This window comes from Triplophysa rosa, linkage group LG10, assembly GCF_024868665.1.
Source record: "Triplophysa rosa linkage group LG10, Trosa_1v2, whole genome shotgun sequence".
NCBI lineage: Eukaryota > Metazoa > Chordata > Actinopteri > Cypriniformes > Nemacheilidae > Triplophysa > Triplophysa rosa.
Window position 1 is genome coordinate 3,692,281 of NC_079899.1, and position 8,397 is coordinate 3,700,677.

An 8,397-nucleotide genomic window follows, 5' to 3' on the forward strand; every position below is an offset into this window, starting at 1 on the left:
CCATCCCTCCTGGGCTGGGGCTTCCATCCTTTCTAGAAATATGGCAAAAAGTCTTAATAATGCTAACGCTTGACTCACTGGCGCCCATGTCAGGGAGCAGACAGAATGACTTAACCAACTGTCTGCTTGCCGTCTCACGTCGCAAAATACACAAAATGTACAACATGTAATAATCCCTTCTCCCGAACATCATAAAATAGAGACTGTGTCTGTCCCCCGGATTAGCAAACATAAAATAATGCGTAAACCTCTTGAAAGTAATTTAATAAACGTTAAACAAAATAAACATGAACAAAATACAGATAATCAACTGTTACGACTCGGATTGCTAAATATTAAATCTCTCTCTAATAAAGCACTTTATGTTAATGATATGATAACAGATCATAAAATAGACATGCTCTGTTTGACAGAAACATGGCTAAAACCATTTGATGATTATATTACTTTAAATGAATCTGTCCCCCAAGATTATTATTATAAACATGAGCCTCGTCTAAAAGGCAGAGGGGGGGAGGTGTCGCAGCACTTTACAATAACTCTCTTAGCATTTCCCAGAAGTCGAACTCTAAATATAATTCTTTTGAAGTCATGGTTCTTCATGTTTCAACACCTAATACTAAAGATAAAACACTTTTTAAATTGATTCTAGCTATTGTATATAGACCTCCAGGGCACCACACAGATTTTATTAAAGAATTTGGTGGGTTCTTATCAGAACTAGTACTGGCCGCAGATAGACTCCTTGTCGTTGGTGACTTTAACATCCAAGTAGATAACGTTACAGATGCCTTAGGAATGGCTTTCAAAGACACTCTTAACTCCATGGGCATTAGTCAACATGTGTCAGGACCCACTCACCTTCGTAATCATACTTTAGATTTAATACTGTATTACGGTATAAATGTGGACGACGTTAAAATCCTTCAGCAGAGTGAAGACATTTCGGCTCATTATCTGGTATTATGTTTGCTTCACTGGCCTACGGCTACAAATAAAACTCATTGTTACAAATATGGTAGAACAATAACTTCAACTAACAAAGATGCGTTTCTCGATAATCTGCCTGAATTGTCTCAAATCTCTAGCATGAGAAATAACGTTGAAGGTCTTGACATTACCACTGAAAATTTTAACTCCACCTTCTCGGAAACACTAAACACAATTGCTCCTCTACGTTTAAAGAAGATTAAAAATGGCAGTCCCACACCGTGGTATAATGAACACACTCAGGCTCTAAAGAAAGCGGCACGAAAAATGGAGCGCAACTTTAAGAAAACTAAATTAGAGGAATTTCGTACAGCATGGAAGGATAGTATTCAAAAATACAGGAAAGCCCTAAAAACTTCTAGATCAGCCTACTTTTCATCACTAATAGAAGAAAACCAGCACAACCCTAGGTTTTTATTTAACACAGTGGCTAAATTAACAAAAAATAAATCGTCAGTAACTTCTGATCCTGTATATCAGCATAACAGTGATGAATTTATGAACTACTTCACAAATAAAATCCAAGATATTAGAGAAAAAATTATAACAATGCAATCAGAAGTGAAACCCGCTGAACAAACTAACAACAGCGCCCTTAAGGAGAAAATGCAATTATTTTATACCGTAGATCAAGATGAGCTGTCTAAAATTATTAGATCATCTAAATCAACAACATGCATACTAGACCCTATACCTACAAATCTACTGAAAGAGATGCTCCCAGAAATTATAGATCCTCTTCTTGGTATTATTAACTCATCTCTGACATTAGGACATGTGCCTAAAGCATATAAAGTGACTGTTATAAGGCCCCTTGTCAAAAAACCCCAACTCGACCCTAGAGAACTAGGGAACTACAGGCCTATATCGAATCTACCTTTCATATCTAAAGTTCTGGAAAAAGTAGTTTCAACTCAATTCCGTCCTCCAAAGGAATGACATCAATGAAGAATTCCAGTCTGGATTTAGAGCATGTCACAGTACAGAGACTGCTTTGATCAGAGTTACAAATGATCTGCTATTAGCGTCTGACCGAGGTTGTATCTCGTTATTGGTGCTGCTAGACCTTAGTGCTGCATTCGACTCCATTGACCACAGCACACTCCTACATAGACTCCAAAATTACGTCAGCATTAAGGGAATAGCTTTGAAATGGTTTAAATCTTATTTATCCGACAGTTTTCAATTTGTATTAATAAACAATGAGGTGTCACGCAAATTGCAAGTCCAGTACGGTGTACCACAGGGCTCAGTCTTAGGGCCTCTGCTCTTCGCATTATACATGCTACCTCTAGGAGATATAATAAAGCAACACGGAGTTAGCTTTCACTGTTATGCTGATGATACTCAACTTTACAGAAGGCAGTGAATGTGCTTGTGTAACTTGGTTTATATAGCTGTCTAAATGTCGCGGCAAGATTCAAACCGCTTACTGAACCACTCAGGCGGAAGCGAGGCTTAAAACATCATCTATGACATCATTGGTCTAAAGCGATACAAGCCTTGACACGCGCTTCACTGAAAGCTTCCGGGATTTCTGGGCACACGCTCCGAAGCCTCGGCACAGAACGTAACATCACTAACTCTACTCTCAGCCAGTCTTGTATCATTGTTCCAAGGTTACCACAGCGGGCAGGATGCAGTTCATGCCCAGACCTGACGGTAGAGCGGAGAATGGGAAGCGGTGACCTGACAAGAGCTGAGATGATAGAGCTGGATAAAGAAGGATGCGGTGACTTGACACGTCTTCACTACAAAATTTTGAATGCTATTAGATTATTAATGATAATCTTAAATCTATAATTTACCTTATTAGTAAGTTTATTTATTTTTATTTAGTCTTGTTGTGCAAGCACTGTCGAGCTTGTGCAGAGGCAGCAGCTTTTGCCAGAGGGGAACTGGAGTCCCCTGGTTGGGCCTGGGTTCTCCTGAGGTTTTTTTTCTCGATTGGAGTTTTGGGTTCCTCGCCACCGTTTGCATACTGTTCTTTTGCACTATTTGCCTGGCCGGGGGGGCTGCTTTAGAATTAGAATCGGAATTAAACTGAAACAACACACAATGAACATGGCAACACAATATTTTGTATATAATGGTTTTGTTGTATTGTATTGTATTGTTATAGAGTAATATAATAAATAATAGTTAATATTCATTAATATTAATATTTTTTATATTTACGTATGTTAAATATACAATCAAAATAATGTGATGGCAGCTCTAGCAGACAGTGGGTTAAGCCAATCTGTCTCGATTTCTGGCCTGAGCATTGCTAAATTAAACTCTAACACTACCAAGATTACTGATCAGATTTTTAGAAAAGATGACGGATCCTACCTGGGAGGGATAGAGACCATCTCTCTTAATCATGCCTGGACACCACTCCGACATCCAGTCATGCAATGATATTAATCTATGATGTGTCTTCTTCCCTCGATAGCAGGGAGGGGGCTAGAGAACATTACAGTGTATGCCAATGTTTTTGCATATTCACACAACTCTATAATGTTATCTATAGCAAACTGTGACTGACGTGACTGAACGTCACTAGTGGCGACATGTATAACAATTTGACTGATCTTGTGCTTAGAATCGGTCAACACTTTCAGTTTGGATCTAATGTGAGATGCTTTGGCACCAGGTAAACAATTAACTACAGTGGCTTGTTTTTCCACCTGCAGATGTCTTAAAATTGAGTCTCCTATGACCAATGTACTTGGGTCAGGAGACGCTAGCGAAGCAAAACTCTTCATATCGGTGATAAACTGAAATGTTAGCCGGCAACGGTGTAGCTGACTAAACACTGAAGACTTTGCAACTAAGAAACGCAAGACAGAATGCTTGGAAATAGCCAAAATACACGACAAGCCTCAATAAAATGCTCTGAACTCTCACGAGCACCAAAGACAACCGAGTGTGTGTGTGTCACCGAAGCGCTGCGCTCGAGCTTACTGCAGCTCCACTTTATGACGTAACACAGCCGAACTGTGACTGTCACGTCTCCGCAGTCGACCACGCCCCCTGCATCAGTGCTTGCACCCAGCTACACACGTTCCCGCTCACCCGAATACTAATGACTTTCACCTGCACCTCATCATCCGGATACTATATGTTCTCCCTTTACCCAGTGTTTTGGTGTCTGGTCTAGTTGTAAGTTTATGTATACCTAGTTCCAAAACTATTATCCCGTGGATGTTTTGACCCTGGTTATCGTGTTCCGTGGATGTATTTGATTGTGTTTTATTTGTATTGTTCAGTGGATTACTTACCGTTTTGGATTTACTTGGTTTTTGCACGTTTACTTACCGTTTTTACTCTGTGGATTCTGCATCTTACCCACCGGTCCAGCTCAGTAACCCCAAGAACTCTCCAGAACCCGAACCATGCAAATAGACCAATACCGGATTACCCGAGGAGAGCGAGCTCGTCAGATGGCTAACAAATTGTGTTTGTACTGTGCAGAGTCTGGACATTTGCTTGCTACTTTCCCCATTTGTCCTGCCCGACCCTCGTTTAGTACGGTTCACGCCACAGCTATCACTGAACAACTTGCTTTAACTGACGTCGTTGTAATGTCTCCACTTTACACTCTTCCGGCTAAGGCCCTGATAGATTCCGGAGCAGCTGGAAATTTTATATCTCACAACTCACATCCCTGGGAATGACTCATAGGAGGAATGAACACAACCTTCGAATTCACAACATCCTCGGAAAGCCGTTGGGTCGAGGCAGGATTTGCTTCCATTCTCCTCCCATCACTGTACGGATTGGCAAGGCACACTCTGAGGAAATCTCGTTCTGGGTTCTGGAGGGTTCCACTACAGACATTGTCCTGGGATGCCCCTGACTGCAGCAACACTCGCGCATCGTGGATTGGTGGACCGTTGTGGTTCATTCATGGTGAAAGTGCTGTTGCTCATCCTGCAAGTCTGGAGTTCCCAGTGTTTATACCCCTTCTACCGTTCCGGTGAATACCACCTCCGTGGAAAGCCCAGAGCCTGTTGGGCGTGCCACCATTCCCATGGAGTATCGGGCGTTCCAGGACGTGTTCTCGAGGCAACTCGCCACTGAGCTTCCTACCCACCAGCCGTGGGACTGTGCTATAGAGTTGCTACCTGGTGCCGTCATGGCCAAAGGACAAATCTACCCCCTGTCAGTCCTGGAACAGAAAGCCATGGAGGAGTATGTTACAGAGGCTCTGCAGCAGGGATACATTCGACCATCCACTTCTCCTGCCGCTTCCAGCTTCTTCGTGGGCAAAAAGGACTGAGGTTTGCGACCGTGCATCGACTACCGTACCCTGAATGCACACACCAAGCGGTTCTCCTACCCCCTTCCTCTGGTTCCAGTGGCCCTATAACAACTACGCCATGCCACCATCTTCAGTAAACTTGACCTCCGGAGTGCATACAATCTGATACGGATCAAGCCTGGAGATGAGTGGAAGACAGCATTCATTACCCCTACAGGACATTACGAGTACAAGGTCATGCCATTTGGTTTAGTCAATGCACCAGCTATATTCCAAAGTTTCATGAACTAAATATTCAGAGATATGCTGGGAAAGTTCCTGATCATTTACATTGATGACATATTCATTTTCTCTCGTAATCCACTAGAGCAAGTTCAGCACGTAACTAGTGTCCTCAAGAGACTCCGCACTCCGCAACCTGTTACAGTTAAACAGTTACAACTATTCCAGGGGTTTGCCAATTTCTACCGTCACTTCATTTCCAATTTCAGCAGCATTGCTTCACCACTCACCTCCTTGATAGATAAACGGTCAATATCTCTGTCCTGGAACCCAGATGCCACCAATGCCTTCCAGAAGCTGCAGGAAGCCTTCTGCTCTGCATCCACTCTCTGCATTCCGGATCCAGACCTTCCCTTCATAGTTGAGGTAGATGCCTCTTCCACCGGAGTGGGTGCAAGGCTGTCGCAGCGGCAGGGGACCCTCCACGGCTGCACCCCTGTGCATACTTCTCCCGGAAGTAGTGTTGTTTTTGGCGGCCTGTTTTAATTTTAGTTTTAGTCTAGTCTTTGTGTCAAGCTGTCATTTTAGTTTTTATTAGTTTTAGTCACGTTCATACTCTTTTTTTTTTTTAGTCTAGTCAAGTTTCAGTCGACTAAAAGTCTGAGCATTTTAGTCTTATTTTAGTCAGAATTATCCTTGACTTTTCGTCTAGTTTTAGTCGACGAAAACTGATGACATTTACTCTAGTTTTAGTCGATGAAAATTTTATTTTAGTCTCTTTTTAGTAATGCAATTCTATTTAACCCAGTCAATATAGTGTAAGTTCCTAGTAGTATAGACGAAACGTCTATAGATCTGCCCCTGTCTGACACATATACATGTATTCTTGTTGCTGTGGATCGGTTTCCTAAAGCCTGCAAACTAGTACCCCTTCCGCAACTTCCTACAGCCTTTGAGACTGCCGAGACACTATTCAGTCATGTGTTCCGAAACTTTGGAATCCCGGAGGATATCGTGTCGGACAGGGGTCCCCAATTTATATCCAGGGTCTGGAAGGCCTTCTTCAACCTCCTTCAGGTAACCGTGAGTTTAACCTCGGGATATCACCCCCAAGCCAATGGCCAGGCTGAACGCAAGATCCAGGATATTGGGAGATACCTGAGGTCATACTGTCATACCAACCAACACAGCTGGCACAGATACTTACCTTGGGCCGAGTATGATCAGAACTCCCTTCGACAATCTTCTACAGGACTGACCCCATTCCAGTACATACTCGGGTACCAACCTCCTTTGTTTCCCTGGTCAGGAGAGCCTTCGTCCGTGCCAGCTGTCGACCACTGGTATCGAGAGAGTGAGAGGATATGGGACTCAGCTCACACTCACCTCCAACAGGCTGTCCGCACACAGAAGAGTAACGCGGACACACGCAGGGCTCCCACTCCACAATATGAGCCCGGGCAGCAGGTCTGGCTTTCCACCCGGGATCGTCATCTGCGGCAGCCCTGTAAAAAGCAGAGTCCCAAATTCATCGGTCCGTTCCCCATTCTGAGACAGATCAACCCAGTCACCTACCGTCTTCAACTGCTCCCACACTTTCGGATCTCCCCGTCCTTCCATGTTTCACTTCTCAAGCCCTTCACTAACCCTGTTTGTTCCCACAGAGCCTGGTGTAGCGGCGGAACCACCACCTGCTCCTCCACCCTTGGACCCCTCTAAGCAAGTATACAGGGTTGAGTCCATCCTCGACTCCAGATGACGAGGCGGCCGCCTCGATTATCTCATCGACTGGGAGGGGTATGGCCCAGAAGAGCAATCCTGGGTAGCCTGAGATGACACACTCGATCCTCAACTTCTCTCGGACTTCCATTCAGCCCATCCTGCTTGTCCTGCCCCTCGAACTGTGACTGTCACGTCTCTGCATTCGACCACGCCCCCTGCATCAGCGCTTGCACCCAGCAATACGAATGACTTTCACCTGCACCTCATCATCCGGACAGTATATGTTCTCCCTTTACCCAGTGTTTTGGTGTCTGGTCTAGTTGTAAGTTTATGTATACCTAGTTTCAAACCTATTATCCCGTGGATGTTTTGACCTTGGTTATCTTGTTCCGTGGATGTTTTTGATCGTGGTTTTTTGTATTGTTTAGTGGATTACTTACCCTTTTGGATTTACTTGGTTTTTACCCTGTGGATTATATTTTTGTGGATTACCCTTTTTGTTCCTGTTTTGTTTCATTAAACTTATTCACCTTCACTGTACCACCTGTGGCATCGTCTATTCTCTGAGTACTGTTACATGAACATTCCACGGCAGGAAAATTATATAAAAGTTGCTATAGCCGAAGCTTTGCAGCACGAAATCCCAGCATACCAATCCATTTCCCTCTGTTTACATGTTACACATCATGACAGCATTTGTATAAACTGACATAATAAAAGTGATAAATAATAAACAATTCTCTCTCTCTCTCTCTCTCTCTCTGTGTGTGTGTTTATTGCTCTGAATGAAGTACATTTTGAAGTATCTGTAATTTCTTCAAATGTTTTTACTTTTGTGCATGTGTTTGGTTTTTGTTTGAAGACATACTGTAGCTGCAGTGACTCTCTATGAGTGAAAGGGTTACAATAATTCATTTCAGTCACAGTCTATTTCTATAGGGCTTCACAGGGGTTGGGGAGTAACTGATTACATGTAACGGGATTACAGTAATCAGGATAGAAAAGTTTGGTAAGTGTGATCGTTACAGTTACATGAAAAAAACAAATAATCAGATTACAATTAGTAAGAAATTTGATTACAATTGTGATCCTGTGAATGTCCTCACAAAGATAACTGTACAAACATAAGTGAGTGTATGTCTGTGTGTGTTTTAGATTACGAGAGATTAATTTTTATGTCCTTTGGAAAGAATGGCAGCATAAATATAGCTGAT